Source organism: Camelus ferus, chromosome 34, assembly GCF_009834535.1.
Source record: "Camelus ferus isolate YT-003-E chromosome 34, BCGSAC_Cfer_1.0, whole genome shotgun sequence".
In the NCBI taxonomy this organism is placed as follows: Eukaryota; Metazoa; Chordata; class Mammalia; order Artiodactyla; family Camelidae; genus Camelus; species Camelus ferus.
This window is the reverse complement of record NC_045729.1, coordinates 19,650,101-19,669,425: the sequence shown is the minus strand read 5'-3', so window position 1 is coordinate 19,669,425 and position 19,325 is coordinate 19,650,101. Positions and strand designations below refer to the sequence as shown.

The window sequence follows — 19,325 nt, the reverse complement described above, 5'->3', positions numbered from 1 at the left end:
CTTATTCACGCCTTCCTCTGGTCATTTATCTATGTGGTTGGTCAGAAGGTTATCCAGTAGCTTCCACAACTTCCTGTCCAGCTCTCTGGACCAAATTAAGTTCTGGACCTGGATCCTTTTTGTAAACGGAGACACTGTCATCTTCTGAGAAAGAGGTGAGCTTTGGTCAAGGACCTCGTGGCAGGATCCCCCACTCTCCTCACGTGACAGCTGCCACAGGAAATCCAGCAGAAAGACATACAAAGACCCTAGAATATTATGTATTGAATACGTATTCCTTCCTCCTCCATTCTGGGGGATGGTTTCCCCGAGGTGGGTCTACTCACTGCGGCTCAGCCGTTTCATCCGGGCATCCGGCGAACGTCCGCAGGTCCCTAACCACACAGCTCGCCCCACGCGCACCGGGCGTGCACAGGACACCGCACCTCCGGAGGTCAATGCAGGGGTGGGTCTCCTGCACAAGCCGAGGAACGCTGCTCTGGGCTGCAGCCCAAAGACTAACTCTTAAACCTGTAAACGTGCTATCTACATTTCCAACATAAACGTCCAAGAAGGACAGCCAGTAAGCAGATGAATGGTCTACTGTGCTCCATCCGAACACCTTCACATCCCGGTCCAAGTGGCGATGGCACAGTATTTAACCCAGGGCAACTCTCTTCGCCATAGAAATCCTGCTCTCCCCTTTGTAATCCTGAGTTTGGGGACTGCTTTTATGTTCAGTACTAGATTAACACCTACTGACCAGTCCCCCGTCACCAAAACAAACCAAACCAAAGGAAGAACAAATATTTACTGAGCTTCAGCACTCAATAAAGTGCCAAAGGAACCATGAAACCTGACCTTACACAGCTCGTAATTAAGTGAAAGAGATATACACAATGACCTACACTATAAAGCACCCATTTAGTTGAAACAGTGTTTCAAAACACATGGTACAATCGCCACCAAGTAGCAAAGGTACTACCGATGGCTGATGGCTTTTTACCATCATGATAATCTTTAGAATTTTAGTGTGTATTTACAAAAAATGTAACAAATCCATCAAACCTGCAACTTCAAAATTTTTACTGCTTAGGATGCAGCTAAAGTGAGTGAGTGCTAACACCTAAGGCAGACCTCGCGCACGACATGGGCGCACCCGAACGTGTCCGTCACTGCACCTGTCTCAGCTGTGCAGCAGCGCAGCGCGCTGGACGGAGTGGACCGCATGCGTGTGCGTCTGGGCACACTGCTGCGTTCTTCCCACTAAAACACTGAAATCCTGAACAAGGTACAGCTGAAGTTTGGAAAACTCAGATCTAAAAAACTTTAACTTAAGCCTCTACAATCTGTGTTGCAGGTGTTTTCTGAGGTCAAACACTGTGAGACTGGGATGGCTGGTGAGGGGACAGCTGTGTGTGAAAACAGGGCGCTTTGCTGGGCTCCCCCTACCCTGCCCAACAGACACAGCAGCCCGCCTTTAGCCTCCTTTATGCCAAGGAGCTGGCAGGAACGGCCCTCCCTGCTACCAGCTGGGGCGCGGCCTCCCTCCCTCCCCAGGCAGGTGGAGCCCTGCCGGCCAAGGCTGCTCCCTCCCAGGCTCTGGACTTCACTCGCTCCCCATCCTCCCCCTGCTCCCAGAGGCGGGGTGTAGGAAGGGTTGAGGAAATCCCTTTCCTCCTCTTCAGCCCGTCTTGCACCCCCACCCTGAAGTCTGGGGTCCAGGCCTCTTTCCAAGCTGCTTCCTGGACAGGGCTCTTCTCCTGCGGCGGGGGGGTCCCCCTAAACAGTCAGCCCTCCGCCCCCGGATGTGAAAGGAGACGGGAGATGGCCAGAGATGGTCTCCAGCAGGGGAGCTGGGACTTGCACATACCAGATGCAAATGCAGTGCAGAAGGGGTTAAGGACAGCGAGGCCCGGACAGGACGCACAGGGAGTGGAGGCAAAAGTGACTCATCAACAGGAGGGCTATAGAGAAAGTGCTCGGACGGATTCCAAACGGGAGTTCCAGAAAGCGATTTGGTAGCACGCATCAAGAGACTAAAAACAACCCAGTAACCTCACTTCTAGAATCGGTCTATGACAATTATCAGACAGGTGCTCAGATACGTGAGGGTGTCTACTGAAATACAACAAAAAATGGCGTGTCCGACAATGAAGGAACAGTGAAATACATTTCAGTACATTGTGAATGGACATCAGGGAATTTTTTTCAATATTTGGAAAGAATATTTAAAGGAATATCAAAATGCTAGCTATATCTTAAGTCAAAAAAGTGATTTATACAGAATGTTTATACAGAAGCGTGTAAACATGTATCCCAATTTCCTTTAAACATCATATAAACATGTGCACGAAAACTACTCACAAGAAATACACCCAGGTGATTTCTGGGTTATAAATATTTTTTCTCTTACTTTTATTTTTACTTTTTATTTCCTTTACACATTTTCCACCAACCCATATATTATATTTAGAATAGGAAAAAAAACCCCTGTAGTTTAAAAGAGAAAATCAGAGAAGCAGATGAGCCTATATGCAAATAAACAGATCGTGAATATGGGCCCAGCGGACATACACACACACACACACACATTTACTGCCTGCCTCTGACGACCGTGGGAACAACAGCTGACCAGTCCTCTGTGGAAGCAGGCTTCTCCTGTTAAGCGGCTGTCCCACTTCCAAGAAAACGTTTTACAGAGTATCTCAACTCTCGCTTTCGTATCTGCCTATGCTCCAAGAACAGACTTAGAAGCAAGGAATCCAGGGACAAACCTGCAGACCATCGAGTTTCTACACAGAGGGACAGTGTCAGACAAGCTGGGGGGTTGCACCCCTGATTTAGAGCCTCCTGCTGACAACTTCAGCGACATGTCCTACAACCACCCGACAAACGATATAAAAATCATGTGTATCAAGTGGAGAAATATAGAGGTGACAGCTAACTGGACAGACAAGACAGATGACAGGAAGACCTGGCATGACTTCCTGGAGGAGGCGGTCGCTGGGGGAACTCTGAAGCACGAGCAGGACTCTGACCGGTAGAGGACACTCTAGTGGTGGTGACAGTGTGAACAGAGGCTGGAAGCAGGAAACCGTAGGGCGTATCTGGGCAAAGATGAGCAGCCCAGTTTGTACAGCCCAGCAGGAGCGCTCGGGGGGCGCGGGGAGAGAGACAGCTATAAAGGAAGGTTGGAACCAGGTCGTGACGCTCCTTGAAGGCCGCGTGACTCTCCTCTGGGATGACCTGGCCAGTAACTGGAGGACGGTCTTTGCTCCACAGAAGCACCCGGGCTTCCAGGTGGAGGTCCTGAAAAGGGGTGGGCAAGGAATAAAAAGTGTGGCTGTGCCTCCCAAGACCGAACCCCCCTCCAAGAGCTGGGCTTTGAAATGGGACCCGGCGGGGCCGCTGGTCTAGTGGACCAAAGGCCTTGTTTCATGGAGAAAACTGAGATCCAGAGACAGGTGACGTTTAACTGGGCCTTAGAATCCTCACACACGACCTGCCCAAATCAGCCACCACGCCGGGCAGAGCAGCCGAGGGACAGCGGACAAGCTCCTCAGTACATGCTGTATCTGCTGACTAACCCACACACTCAGCGTGTGCAGAGTGAGAGGGCCTTCTGACCACGGGAAGCCACGGTCCTCCCAGCCACCAGTGGCCATGACTTGGCCTCTCGCGGAGGGGAACTGAGGCTCAGGGAGGCCAAGCACGGCACCCAGGGCGGGGGCGGCGGCGGCGGCCTACAGCCTACCGTCACCTGGGAGCTTGTCAGAAACGCAAATTCTCAGGCCCCACCCCAGAGCTACAGATCAGAGACCCTGGGGACGGGGCCCAGCAATCTGTATCTCGACATGTGTCTTGGTAATTCTGATGCAGAGAAAGTTTCAGAACCACTGCTTAGAGACACAGTTGATTGATGTGTGTTGGGGGCGGGGGGGGGGAGGGTGTGAGGCTCCCAGACTGGCCTCCCCTCTCCCAGGTAACCCTGGAAAAGCCAAGTGGTAGCCCTTGCCCCAGAGCTGGAGGAAGGGGCCAGGCAGGGATGGTGGCCAGGCCGGGGGGCCTGGGCTGGGGCAGATGCCGGGGAGGAGCTGCCTGTGACCTTCCGAGAGCACAAAGGATCTAAGCCGCACGGATCCAAAGTTCTTGTTTGGATACGGGCACCTCTGTGTTGTCACTGCTGCTGCCTGCCACATACTTGTGGGGATTTACACCCACTCTGACGAGAGGTGTTTTGGGGTTACTACCTCCTGGGAAAGAGGAGTGTGAGACAGGCCCACCCCACTGGGGGAGATTAAGTGTGATGAGAGCACCGGTGAGGATGGATGTCTCTCTCCTGTCATCAGCCCCGCCTCCCCTGGGATGGGGGGCAACCACGGGCGAGAGTGGGACCTGCCCACGGGCACCCCACACAGCTGCCCGCAGTGGGGGTGCCCGCTCCTTCTCTTAGGGGGGAAGAGCTCAGGGTCTTGGGGACAGGAGGAGGGAGGGCAGGGGTCAGTGCTGAAACACCAGCGGCGGCTGGGGGTGGGGGGTCCCGCAATCTGGAGCATCTCTGCAAAGAGCTGCGGTGTCCTGGGCGGGGAGCCCCCGGGCTGGGAGCTGGCCTGGCCCTGCAGGAGAATGGAAAACTCCTGGGCCTCTCCGAGGTGAACCTGTTTCCACAGCCTCCATCCAGGAACCAGGATGTTCACCCCCTGTGTAAGGGTCAGGCTCTGGTCTTTGTTTTGTGTGCCTGCCCTGTGCCCAGGCCCAGAGTCCAGGGACCTGGCCACTGCCCGGATACACATGTCCAATCCGTTTGCAGCTGGGCAGGTCTCATTCAGGCCACCGGGACCTCTCCCCTTCAGCAGCCGTTTCCTAGAAAAGCGGTCCCCAGCGTTGATTCCAGCCGCGCTCAGCCCCCCGGAGGGCAGGGCGGGCGGGGCTGGCAGAGCTGGACCTTGTGCCGCGCCCTGTCTGTCTCTGCCGCCCTGGTTTTCCCAGCAATCTACGTGATCTCACGCTCATCCACACCCCTTGTTGTCAACAGCCTTCAAGAGGGTGAGGGGTGGGAGTAGGGAACAGAACTCTTCCAAAACCCGTGACTGCTCTGGTTGCCACAACAGAGGTTCTGTGAACCAGATTCAGGGCAGCTCCAGGCAATCGCTGGATGGCCAAGGCCTTCAGGGCCCCACGGGGCCTCCAGGCTGCAGGCTCCGTGCTCTCTGGCCCTCAAGGAGCCCCTATAAAGGCTGAGATTTCCCTCCCACTTCCTGGTGGTCGTGGGCGTAGCCTGAAGAGGAGGCAGGTTGGGACGGACGGAGCCAAGGGAAGACGAGCTTTCTGCTCAGCGTTGTCCCCGGACCCAACAGTTCAGGACCACCTGTGCTGTCTCCACATGCATTTCATAGTAACAATGGCCAAAGGGGCCTGTCAGTGTAAGAGACGGGGGACAGAGAGGCAGAGAGACAGAGGAAAGCCCACTTACTGCTTTCCATTCCCCATGGGATCTGCAGTGTTTTCCCTCCTCCCTTGCCATCCTGATGTGACCTACTTATCTACTCCCTTTAAAGGGAGGGACCCTGGCAGGCATCCCAGCCCAGGGCAGTTCTGAGTCTCAGAGGCAAGCTCTTTAGCAAGAGAAATCCAGAAGCTGTAAAGTCGGGGACCCAGGCCATAGGGAGGTCGGGCGAGGCCGGGGAAGAATGGAGGAGGAGGTGGCGCCACGGGACAGAGCTCAGCGGTGTCAGGACTCAGGGGGAAGAGGTTCTGGCCCCCGAGCAGTGGTGGGAGCAGCAGACACTGACAGCTGGAGACAGGGCGCCAGCCCGAGCAGAAGCAAACACCCCAGCTCCCGCAGGTTCCCTCCCCACTTTCTGCCCCACGGTCCCTGAGCTGAGGTGGCTCATCTCGGAGCCCCCGTTTCCTGGCCTGCAAAAAGGGGATAATCATTTCTACCTCAGAAGACTGATGGAAAAATTAAATAACTGACCCCACTCTCTGCTCCCTCCTGAAGAAACGCTGAGGTCTCCGGGCAACGGCACACGACACGCTTAGGGAAAGAGCGACCACCTCTACCTATCTCGCAGGAGGGACTGGGGGCGCGGTTCAACCCGCTTAATTCCGTGAGGAGTCCCAAAGGCCCAGCGAGGAATCTGAGGCGCAGAGAAGTCAACACAGAGTCACACGGCATGTAGCAGGGCCAAGGTTCACAACCACGGCTGTCTGCTCCAGGCGCGTGCCCCTCAGCACCTCCTGGATTGTAACGTCACTGGCCTTAGTGAGGAAAGACTTGGCAAAACCCTTGTCCCCAGATCTTCAGTTAGTTTAGAATGCCGAGCCAGAGCGGGGCCGGAGGAATCGAAGTGCGAGTGGGTTGTCTATGGCTGTCCTTTTCGGCTCCTCCTGGCACTGGGGAGAGACTGTCTTGCAGCCTGAAGGCTGTAAATGCCTATCTGGTCTCGGGCCGCTCGGCGTCCAGTCTGGCCTCCCTCCAACCCATTCTCCTCACCGGAGCCACAGAGAACACTTTCCTGCTTTTATCAGTTGTTCGCAGCCACCCTCGGGATTATATCAAAACCCAGTGTGGCCAGGGCCTATCCAACCCTTAGCAGGCCCCAGGCTTGGGAGGTCCTACCCCATTTTTTTTTCCCCAAATGTACTAAGATACACCCAGATCATTCACTGCATATGAATTTTTCATGTAAAAAACGTGAAAGGATTTTTAACAATTTGAACATGGAGATGATTCATTTAAATATTCAATTTTCATACGTAGGGGCCAATGTATTTTTTTCAAGCCTCAAATATTTGGGGCCTTTGGAAAGCTCTTATGCACCAGGCACATGGTGCTTACGGATGAGACGGCCCTCCATGCAGACAGCCCCAGTCCACGTCCCCTGCCTGCTGGGCTTTTGGAACTACTGTCTCCTCCGCCTAGAATTTTGTTTCTCCTTCTGCAGCTCTAAGTGCTCACACCACTCTCCCCTCCCTCGCATCAGTGCCCTGCAGTTTATTCATCTTGACCTAAGTTCACAGATGCTTAACCTCTTCGTTTCTTTGTATGTAAAGTAGGAATAATAGTGATACCTACTTCAGAGGGTTTTTAAGAAGATAAGCTAATACATAGTGTATGATTCATGAACCATCACCTGCAAGCTTGTTAGAAAATGTAGAATCTCAGGCCCCACCCCAGATGTGCTGAGTCAGAATTAACAAGTTCCCATGTGATCCAAATGCACATTTACATTCCAGGGGCACTACGCTAAAGCTCTTACAGCCATGCTGTTACCTAAAACACGTGCAATAAATGACAGACATTTTGGTTACTGTCATAATCATCACTGAAGGTCATTATTAAGTCTTATTATTAAAGATCAAAGTTTTATAGTTGTCTCGTTTCTCCTCTTGACTTACTTTAAAAAAATTTTTTTTTAGTTTCTTTTTTTGTGGGGGAGGGAGGTAATCAGGTTTATTTACTTATTTATATATATTTTTAGAGGAGGTAATTGGGGAATCCAGGACCTCGTGACTATACTCTCCCCACCCCCTCTTGACTTACTTTTAACTTCCAAACTCTAGTTCAGTGGTTTTCCATTGGAGTTCCTAGGGAATGCTGGCATCCAGGGAGCTAGACCACGGCATTCCAGCTCAATGCCCAGGCTACTGTCAAGATGCCTTTTCTGCACTCAGGTAGCTTCCCTCTATCTGCAAAGGGAGAGAAGGAAAGGGGCGATTGCAGTAGGTGGTGTGATAAGGTCTACCAAGAAAAGGATGTAGAGGTGCTAAGGAGGCAGCTGACCCAGGCTTCTGGGGTCAAGGAAAGTGCTAGCTAATCTACGAGTTGAAAGATGAGCTGGTCACTCAAATTTCCCCCTCAAAAGTGGCAACGTGGTTCCAATTTTAAACAGTGAACTGACTGCTCCTGCAGTGTGAGAGGACCTGGATGGGCCCTCAACTCTGCTCTAGGGAGCAATGATCTCCCAAGTAGACTTAAATCTATGGTCCTTGCTGTCTGCTCCCCACGGCAAACAAGGGGGCCATGGGGGTTTGAGTCTGGACCCTACTTGGTATCCTGGTGTGAACCCCGTCACTTAGAGAAAGCTTAAAACTGTTAGTCTGGGCACCTTGGTTCCTCGTTTGCAGGCCGTGAACATACGTCCCTACAGCGTTCTTGTGAGGATCAAGTCAGAGGCCGGAGGTCAAGTCCCAGGCACACAGCAGCGCAGACCAAGGGGGTCCCCAGTTCTGGGCCGTGCAGCCGCACCTGCGCCCGCGGGCTGGACCTCTGAAGCTGCACACATTTCTTCCAGCACGTACTCGCGAAGCCCGCCCCCAGCGCGGGCTGCGGGGCTGCGGGGCTGCGACGCGCCGCAACTGCCCGTCGGAGGGCAGACAGGGTGGTCGCTGGGGTTGGCCGGGGTCGCTGGTTCTGGAGGGAGGAGAAGGCGCGCGGCTTCCCGCGCCGGGGCAGCCCCTGCGGGACGCTCTGAAGGCTCCAGAACAGACTCGGCCCAAGGCGGCCGCTGGAAGAGGCTCCCGTGGAGACGAGAGCGTTCTTCACGCCGAAGTGTCGGCGAAAGCCGGCCTTTCCCTCCCCACGCGCCGTGAGAGGCCGGCGGCGCCGGGACAACACACTGCGCGCCGCGCCGCCGCCGATTGGCTGCGAGGAGGCCCCGCCACCGCCGATTGGCTGCGAGGAGTCCCGCCGGACCACTCCGGCGGGTCGGGACAGCAAAAGCGAGGTCAGCTGACTCGGCCGAGCGGGCGGAGAGGAAGCCTCGGGCCGGGGCTGGGCAAGCGGTGGGCTTGGCCTTGAGCTTTTGTTACGTGGCTTTATCGCTTCCTTCCCCCGCCAAAGGCCGAGGCCCGTTCTGCCCTTTCTAGCGCCGAACACCCCTTCCTCACCCGGGGGCTCGGCCGAGGGCAGAGGGGCGGAGCGGGCGCAGACCGTGGGCGGAGCCGCCCGAGTCCTTGGCTTCCTGCTGACGTTCCCCGGGCTTCCCTGGCGTGGCTATGGCCACAGACACCGCTCTTCGAGCCCTTCCTGTGCATCAGGCAGGCTTTGTGCGTGGTTTGTTTTCCTGCTGTTTCAGGGCCACGCCGTGAGCATCACCAGCCCCCACTTAACAGATGAGAAAACATGCAGTTCGGGGAACTCAGTTTGCTGAATGTCCAGCTAGGGAGCGGTCCAGCGGGGATTGGCAGCAGGCGGCTCCTGCTGTCTGACTCCCACGTTGTGCTCTCCCCCTGCAGTGCCCTCTGGGTGAGTCAGCGCCGGGACCACGCCAGATTGTACCCTGGAGCCACGTTGTCTCCAAAGATATTTGGGGGGCCAGGCCAGGAAATAACCGCAGCTCTAGGGCATTATTAGAAAAGATTTTTCCCTAGAGCCTGTTTGTTTGGCACAGGGATGTAATCAAAGCTAGTGATCTGGAATTCCTTCCTGGCTTCTCCAGGAAGCATCCTGACTTGGGGCACATTCCTCGACTCATCCTTGAGCCCCTTCCCCACTCCTTGACCTTACAGAGAATGAAGGAGGCATTGCATTTCTCCACAGCGTCTCCAATCGGAACTCACCTGCAAATCAGGCATAAACATTATGAGTCTGAGAAAGGGAAAGTGAGACATAGGGAGCTTCAGTGCCATCAGCCTCCCGTGCTCAGAGGGCTTGCGAAGGACAACAGTCTCCCAGGTCCTATCCTGCGTGTCCCCACCGAACAGACACAGCTCACATCCCCGGAGAAACCTCTGCTTGGTGAGAGGGTAGGACTGTTTGGGAAAGTGTAAGTGGCAGGTTTGTAAAGCAGAGACATCCTAAGTGGAAGCCAGGGTTTTTGTTCTGATGAGACATCAGTAAGGCAGTGGCTGGTTTTTATTATTTAAAAATAGTACAAGCAAACTGCCAAGTAACTCCACCTGTAAACAGTTACATAAGAGAAAAGCCAGAAAATCACCTGGAGAACTCGTATCTTCAGGTCCCTAGACAAAGGGTATGCAAACAACTCACAAGGTGTCTCCTACCCCATCTCCCACCTACCGCGCCCATTCATCCAGTACTGAAGTTAGGAGCTGTCTGCAGCATTGGCGCCACGGAGGGGGTGGGGTGGGAATGGTTCTCCTTTTCCATACAAGTAAACAATATGAACACAACATTTAAAAATTAAAAAAATACAGAGAAATGGAGAGGAGTAGAGGTTACCAGGCACCTGAGATGAATTGATGGCTGTAGTTAAAGGCCCTGAAGCCATGGAGGGGGAGGTCTGAGCAGCCCACAGTGCTGTTCCTCCAGGTGTACTGTGTTAAAAACAACAACAAAAAACTGCACTTTCACTTTTCTCAGGCCAGAACCCTTCTTAAAGCCTCAGTCTCCACATTTGTAAAATAAAGACTTTGGTTAAGATGGTTCCTAAGCTGCCCCCCGGAGTTTGGAACCTCCTGATTCTGCGTAGCCTGGATATTTTCATTAAATGATGCTCAAGTCCGCCGTCTCAACAACGTGTTAATCGTCTGACCAACTGCTCAGCTTCCCTGCTTTATGAGGTCATCACCACCAGTTCCAAGTGCATTTGGCTGCCAGAGGGCAAGCATTCCACGTATGAACTGGGGGTACATGTTGTGATGATAGGGCTGGCAAATTTGAGGTGTGCTAGAGAGCACTAAACACAGTGCAGTCCTCAACACACTCTGTTGGAGGCTTGGGCCTAGGGCAAAGCCTCCTGCCTCACTTTTACATAGCGTTGGTCTTCATGCCTCCGGGCTTGGAGGAGCCAAGAATCAGAGTCCTAGAAATCTGACGCCTGCTGACGATCCTCAAAAAGTTATCAGGTCTACCCACCCCCCACCTGCCATCAGGTGGGGGTCTCTGTGCCTGGACCATCATCGGCCTTGTCTGTCAAGCTCACGTTCTACTCGGTAGGATCCACAGCCGGGGCTAAAACCGTCCTCAGGCGGAAAGTCTGCCGCAGAATCTATGTATATCACATGACTAAACACAGTCGTGGCGAATGTCATGATCTCTCGGTAACAACCGCACATAGTTTCCGGAAGGCATCAGTAGCTCCTTACAGGTACCACAAACCTTCAAATCTACAGATAAAGCCATAGGTGAGGGAGGGAAACAGGATTCTTTTTTCTTTTCAGTTAATTGTCTCACAGGGTTCTGAGTGCCATCACGGAGGCATACGACGGAGAAGGAAGGAAAGGGTGGGGAGGGGCACATTGTGGGACACCTCCCTCATAGTGGTGAAGCATCCAGGCTCTGGAGCTCGGCTGCTTGGGCTTGCATCCTGGGTCTTCCATTTCCATGCTGTGCTAACTGGCAAATTACTGAACCTCTCTGTGCCTCAGTTTCTTATAGGACTCTTCTGAGAGTGCAATGAACTAATTCATGTGAAGCACTAAGAGCAATGGATGCCCCACGTAAGGGCCGTATGAGCCTGATTATTATTGTGGCAAGTCCTCTGCTCACTGCCTTACACACATTATTTACTTAACACTAACAACAAGTCCTTTTGGAAAGGAAAATACAGGAAATCACTGAGTTCTCCACGAGTTATAACAATGTCTGTGACTGGGGGTCTACCCCAGATATTCTGACAAAGCCCTTGTTTCTTCTGTTAGTCCTTTCTGCATACAGGGGTTCATACTCTGCCTGATTGCTTTTTTTTTTTTTTGACACAGTAATATGAACTGGAAATCTCTCCATGTCAGAATATGCGGACGCATCTCATGCTTTTTTAACCACTGCCTAGTATTACATAATAAGGACATACAATAGACTATTTACATGTCTCCATGTATTTACTGTGCACCCACTGTTTATTGTGTCCAACAGGATGTGGGGCAAAGCAGCACAGAATATGTTCCCCAAGGAGCTTGTAATTTTGTGGAGGGATTCAGGGCTTAGATGAAACAATCAGAGACCAAGACAAGAAGATATGTAATAAAATATTCAGTGGAATTTTAAACTAAGTGCCAATGCTACTGATTTAATAGGAATAACAGATTGTATATAGCAGTGGAGCCCAGGGCCTGCCTCCTGGAAGGCCTGGCTGGGATAGAGAGGAAATTTACCCGTAAGTTCTTCCCGCCTCACTGAAAAATTACTCAAGACAAGAAGGACAAGTCTGCACTCCCTTGACAAGCTGCAACACAGCAGCACTGGTGCCCCAGCAGGAGGAGGAATGCAGCCAGCCTGGCTGTCTCCTGCAGCCCAGGAGGCTTGGAGGCAGCGCCCCCTTCTCACCTCCATCTTCCCGGAGGGGCCTAGCTGCTCGGCCTGAATCTCAGGCGATGCAGATCCCTCAAGACCCAGCAACTCTGTTCCAGGAGCCAGAGTGAGAACTGAGAACTCCCTTTTCTGAGGTCCTCAGCCCTTTGGCCCTGCTTCCTTGGGAAGAAGTCACTGGGCTGTGAGGGCGGTTGCCCCGTCGGCCCAGCTGGGGACACTCCGTGGGGAGGCAGGCACAAGCTTCTGCCAAGGCCGTACTTCTCTGACCCCACCCCTGCGCACGAATCACGACCTAAATCAGCAACACCTGGCTGCCTCAGAGAATTAGCTGGTGTCAAAGCCCACACTTGACATTCCTTCTGCAAGGCCCCTCCCAGCAGCACATGAATACCTCAGCTGGGGTAAATCTGCCTTAGCCTCCACCACTTACGCTCCCGCACGTGCCTCAGCATTGGCATGGTCGACAGTCGACGCACAGAAGAACGTTGACTAGGCTCTTACTATGCCTCAGCTCTGCACGAGGCATGGGGGTGGCGATGCTGGGGAGGGTGGGTCTAAGAAAAGTGAGACACGGCCCTGCCTGAGGGGCTTAAGACCTTGATACGCACGGGAAGGCCACACGTTAGGGCCTCCAGTGGTGGAGGCAGGTGGCGTGGACGGTACGTGCTGAGAGAGCCCAGAAGCAGCAGGAAGGGAGCGGAGGGCCCAGTAAGGAGCATCCATTCTCACCCCCAAAGAATGCACGTCAGCCCCACCGGGGAGTGAGTTCATTAAGACAGGATGACCTAGTGCCACATTCCCCTCACGGATTCACAGAAAGTCAGTGTTTCCCTGGGCATTTGAGTGGCTATCCCATTTTCCCCTCTAACTTCTAATTTTCCAATACAGAAAAGTGGAAAACACTTTGTACGATGAATGTCCTTAAACTCTTCACCTACATTCATCAATGTTGCCATATTTAGTCTCTATCTATAGACATACATTTCCCCCTTCACATGAAAGTCCGGTGCAGATACCATCCCTGAGTACTTCAGCATAGATGCTCTGAAAAAAAGTATTTTCCCAAAGAACCCAGTATCACGTGCACTCTGAAGACATTTAACATTGACATACAATTCATGTTCACTTTCCCCGACTGCCCGCACCATGGCCTCTGTAGCTTTTCTCTTTTTTGTTTCATTTATTTGTGAATTGAAGTACAGTCAGTTACAATGTGTCAATTTCTGGTGTACAGCATAATGTCCCAGTCATGCATGTATATACATATATTCGTCTCTTTGTTTTCAATTAAAATATAATCAAGGATTAGTCATGGCGTTTGGGTGTCCTGTCTCTCAAGCCTCTTTTAATCTGGAACAGGACCCTATTCCGCTTTTTTCTTTTTCATAGTCTTGACAGTTTTGAAGAGTGCAGATAGTCATTCTGAGAATGACCCACAATTTGGATTTATCTGATTGTTTCCTCATGACTGAATTTGGTTCTATTTCTTTTTCTTAAAACTTTGGTGGTAAAGTATCTGTACTACAAAACTCACCATTCTTTTAACTATACCTAAGTGTCAATTCAGTGGCATGAAGTACGTTCATAATATGGTACAACTATCACCACTATCTATTTCCAGGATGTTTTCATCATCTCGAACAGAAATTCCACACCCACTGAACAGTCGCCTCCCGCTTCCCACACCCCCAGCTCCTGACATCCACTAGTCTACTTCCTGCCTCTCTGAATTTGCTTGTTTTAGGTACCTCATTTAAGGAGAATCATACAGTACCTATCCTTTGTGACTGGCATTTCACTGGGCATAATGTTTTCAAGGTTCATCCCTGTTGTAGCATGGTCAGGATTTCCTTCCTTTTTTAAGGCTGAATAATATTCCATTGTATGGATGGACCGCACTTTATCCGTTCATCTGTCACCAGATAACTTGGGTTGTCTCCACCTTTGGGCTGTGGTGAATACTGTTGCTGTGAACACTGGGTTACAAGTACCTGAGTCCCTGTTTTCAGTTCTTCGGAGTGTACACCTGGCAATGGGATTGCTGGACCATATGGTAACTCTGTTTAACTTTCTGAGGAACTGCTGGACTCTTCCACAGCAGCTGCATCATTTTATATTCTGACCAGCTTCTGATTCTCAGGGGGCTTCCAATTTTTCCAGTGCTTAAAAAAATTTTTTTTTTTTTTTTTTAATAATAGTCATCCTAATGGGAAAGAGGTGGTATCCCATTGTGGTTTTGATTTGTATTTCCTTAATGACTGATCACGTTGAGTATCTTTTTATGTGCTTATTGGCCATTTGTACATCTTCTTTGGAGCTAAGTATCTGTTGAAGTCATTTGTCCACTTTTGAATCATGTTCTTTGTGTTTTGTTTTGCTTGTTTGTCTTCCTTTAAGGTAGAGGAGTTCTTTTCATATTCTAGGCATTAGTCCCTCATCAGAGGTAGAATTTTCTAGTATTTTCTCCCCTTCGGTGGGTTGTTCTTTCAGTCTCTTCATAGTGTCCTTTCGTGCAGAAAAGTTTTTAATTTTGATGAAGTTGAAATTACCTATTTTTCTTTTGTTTGTGCTTCTGTAGTCATATCTTAGAAATCATTGTCACAAAGATTTTCCTCTCTGTTTTCTTCATAGAGTTTTATAGTTTTAGCTCTTCAGTTTAGGTCTTTGATCCATTCTGAGTTAACGTTTGTATATGGTGTAAGATGAGGGTCCAGTTTCATTCCTTTGCATGTGGGGATATCCAGTTCTCCAGTTTGTTGAAAAGACCGCCCTTTCCCCATTGACTGGTCTTGGCACCTTTGTCAAAAATCAGTGATTTCCAGGCTCTCTATTCCATTGGTCTACATGCCTGCTTTGTTCCATTTTAAGAAGTATATGGTTTCCTCCAACCTCCTCCTCCTACTTGTACCCACAAAAAACTCACATTCATGGTGGCCTACGGTGTAGCTGGAGAGGCAGAGTATGCATGTGTACATATGTGTGTGACTTGATAAGTACTTGGAGATGGGAGACATGAAAACTGAAATCGTTGGCAAAAGCTCCAAAGGTAGGGCCTTTGGGGGATTGGTAAAGGGAAAGAGTACATTAAGATTCAGGGTTGAAAATGAAGAATCCTGGGTACTGAAACGCAAAGGCAGGGATGAGTGAGCTATCCGGGCACAGTGAGAAGGCCCCCCGGACCAGAGGAGCGGGCATGTGTGGGAACGTGCTGGTGGAGAGCTGGGGTGGGGCTAAATGAGGCAGGATTTCAAATAACCAGGCAAAGGAATGTGCACATGATTTATTAGACAGTAGGTCACCCTTAAAAGTTCTTAAATGATAGGATTAACTTTTTTAACAGAAGATGGGGCACTGCTTAGGTAGGGTGGTCCAGGAGGGGCCGGAGGTGGATGATGAGAGAGGAGGAACCGATCAGTTCTCATGGGACCTCCCTGGAAAGAAAAGCCGTAGGTCTTTGCCCCAAGTCAAGCACCAGGCTGCAGTGCACACACAACCCTCCTCATTGAAATCTGCTGTTAGAAGATGCACTGGATCTAAGATCCTGTGAGATCTTGCCCACAGTCAACCCAGCCCACTAACCTTTTGTGTTACTGGCATAAAATTTCCCCTCTCAGTTCTGGTTTGGTCGGGCGCTCTCCTCAGATTGCCTCATCGTGGTGCCATGGTTTCAAAGCTTCCAAGCTGCAGGTAGGGCTGTAGTTTTTGTTTCTTCATTTTTACAAAAGGTCAAGTTTCCTAAAGCTGTTAGTGGATCAGCTGGAATGTGTCTTGTGTCGAGAAGGTGCATGAAAGCTGGGGGACACGAAACTTGACCTCCAGAGCCTTCGCCCCGCTTCTTCCCCCCCGCGCCCCCCCCCCCACTCCCGAGATGCTAAGCCACAGCGGGAGTTAGTCCTTCCTCCTAACCCCCACGCTTTCCCACCACAGCTGAAAACTACCTGTGACACACACAGGGGTTCGAGCCACTCGGTCCCAGACAGGAGCGTTCAGCCTTGCCTGCTGATATGAGAGGCTAAGCAGGAAGTGTCCTGCGGGCTGGAATCAGGGAGATTCAAGGACATCAGTGCACATTCCAGAGCCCAGTCTGGACGACGGCCCCTGAGGAACCATGAGGCTGACTTCCCCTGTGGTCAGAGGCTGGCTGCATTTTTTTTACCCTCCCTTCTCTGCCTGAACACTCCCGACTCTGGAATTTCTTCAGATGGCTACCGTGTTTGGTTTTCAACCAGGACAAACAAAGAAGAGAGATTTGTTTTCCTGTCTGCTTTTGCTGAATGGAATCTCTGATTCTATTTACCGGTCATGCCTCAGACACCCTGGGGCTGCTGAGGACTTTAAACCCTGAGCACACACGACTCCGAGCTTCACTGAGTCCTTTTCCATGTCCCGAGCCTGGGACAGACTTCATCTTCCTCTTGCCCACAACGTCCCTTCACTCTGCGGTGAGTCTGCTGCCAGCTCCTGGCTACTATTTCACCCACAAACTGCGGTTTCAGCTGAACTCCCCCCAGCTTGAGCATCCTTACCAAATATGTTGGGCTTCCGCACAATGTAATTATCTTCAAATCTGCATGCCTTTCTGGTATAATTGTGAAGTGGTGAAAAAGTCTCCGCAAATTCTAAAGGGGGCACAGTAGGCTCAGCCCCCTGCGGGGTGCTGCAGGAATCTGGGGTTCTCCCCTACTCACGCCGCACTGCAGCCCTCCAGGAGCTTCGGACAAAATTTCCTAGAAACCTTTGTGTTTGGGAGTTATACTTTTTTCACGTCCTTTTCCCTCTAATTGAAAATGGGGCGAGGGGGCAGGAAAAGGGGCTGTGAATCCGAATGATGGAAAACAGCACACACAATGTGACAGGAGTCTTTACACTTCCCACTCCTGCTCCCGGGGGTCAGGAGGTAAAGGCAACTGTCAGGTAAGTAAATCTGCAGGCGCCCACGCACGTCCAGAACATTCCCCAAGGTCATTAGAGACTGGCCGGCGGGGGCGTGGGGGCCAGCCTTCTGTCTGGGGTTCTTCCAGAACTTTTGTCCCGAGAGCATCCTGTTCTGTTACAGACGTCCCCACTGCCGCCTCCAAATTGCCAGGCTGAGCCCAACGACACTCAAGGGCCTGGCCTCGGCTGAGAAACAGAACCTGAGCTGCAAGGCCCGGTCCCAGGCCTGAGACGGGAGCTGTCGCCGAGCCCTCCCCACAAGCCTGGCCTCCCTCCTTGTCCTCCAGACCCCGAGCTTCACCCCTTCCTCATGCAACACTCGAAGGCATTTTAAAATGGTTTCCAATGCACCCCTGATCCCTGCACGTGTTTGAGAGGAGCTCTTTCCCATCCAGAGCATCAGGCGTGAAGCTGACCCCCTTCGCTCTCCCCTCCTCACAGGCTGCCGCCGGCCCCCCGGGTCTCTGGGATGGGATCCCCCGCGCCGGCGCACGCCCTGAGCAAGGCAAGGTCAGCGTTCCACTATATGTAGAACCAGCTTCCTGCTTGCAGGGGGCAAATGGCCCTCTCTGGCTATAATTATGCCTGGAGAGTCACTCTCCTTCAAAAACTCTATTTTCAGATGTTTACCATTTTTTTTTTAAGTGGAACAAAACGTTGCCTCTCAGGCAGGTGGCTCCCAGTGCACTTGGTCTCCCAGGGAAGGAGCCATCTGGTCAAATTTCACTCTGCTGCCTTGATGTTACCCGAGGTCGGGGACCAAGGGCGTCCTGTAGCGACAGCGGGGACTAAAGAGTCTTATTTCCATCACCTCGACACGTGGACGGGCCGGGAAGATAGGATTCCTGGCCTGTGTTCCTACGTCTCCCTTTTCAGCCCCTGCTGCCCGCATGCAGGCTCCACAGCATCGCTGTGCTGCCCCTTAGCTCACACTGCCTCCTTGCGAACCCGGTTCTCTCCCCGGGCCCAGGCAGGCGAACAGCTCAGTCTTAGGAGGGCTTTTGTGATGTAGGCCCACAGGGAAAAGACCCAGAAGCTTTGGCTACTTCACATAAATGCTTGCCAGGACCAGGGAGACCCAAACAGTGCCCGGAACTGAGACTGTCCCGTCTCGAGGACAGACACCCATCCCCAGACACACCGGCCTCCGGCAGCCTCAGGGTCTCTCACCGTATCTGCCAAGTTAGAGCGACGGTCTGTCTGAGAACAGGGAACACTTCAGGCAAGAAAATTCCCACGCCCGTGCCAGGCGGGCCGAGTCTCTGAAGTTCAGTGAACAGCTTGCTCGCGTGCCATCGCTCACCCATCACGTCGCCTGTTTCCTTCCCATCCACCGACCCCCTGCTTTGTATAAGACGCTGCGAAGCACCGAGGATGCACACACATCTGGTTTCCTGCCCTCCATTTAATCAGGGAGACAGTTTGAGCGCTACACACCCACCCACAGGGGGCCGTGTGGTAACCGTGGTCACAGGAGCCTCCCACTGACTGCTCACCCCGTCCCTCTGTGCTAACTCGTGTTTTAATAGACTTTATCTCACTGAATCTTTACAACAAATCTGAACACAGTTTTCCCCACCTCACACATGGTGGGCAGAGCTCTGAGAGGCTACCCTGTGGCAGAGCTATGATGCAAGCCAAGGTTCGTCGGACCTCGGAGTCTGCTGTTCCCTGGAGAGACCCTGATACTCAGCACCAGCGAAACCAGAGGCCAGGTGGCTTCCGGCCGCTGACCAGAGCAGCTTGGTGGGAAAGGCTTCTGCAGAGTCTCCTCCAGATGAGTCTCCCCACGGCCGCCACCCAATCCTTCCTCTTCTTCTTTTTCTTTTCTTTTTTTTTTTTTAAAGTTTTTTCCCCCAAGCTAGCTTCCACAGAACTACCACATGAATCTAAGATATAGTTGTGATCATCATGAGCTCCTCTGCTCAGAAACCTTCAGTGATGTCCCTAAAAATCCCAAACTGCTCTTAAGCTTGACATTCAAGGTCCTCCAGGGCCAAGCCCACCCTCGCTGTCCGGCTTCCTCTTTCTGCTCCCTTCCCAGTGTTCCTGCCAAACAGAGCTTGCTTCCTTTTTTGAATGGAGGTACTGGGGATTGAACCCAGGACCACTGAGCTTCAACACCACCCCCGACCCAATAGAACTTACTGCCCTTCCACATGGGCCCCCGCCACTGCTGCCGAATCTCCTT

General features: G+C 51.9%; 1 long non-coding RNA gene across 2 annotated transcripts in view; it reads right to left on the bottom strand.

Annotated features, from left to right (window-relative positions):
• Positions 1-19,325, bottom strand: part of LOC106728928 — a 66,121-nt gene that overhangs the window by 17,105 nt on the left and 29,691 nt on the right. Inside the window, exon 4 of one of the 2 annotated variants that reach the window (XR_004317059.1) lies at positions 7,529-7,674. The exons of the other annotated variant lie outside the window; for it this stretch is intronic. This is a non-coding gene — a long non-coding RNA (uncharacterized LOC106728928). The remainder of the gene's footprint in view (positions 1-7,528; positions 7,675-19,325) is intronic. 2 annotated transcript variants of the gene reach the window in all.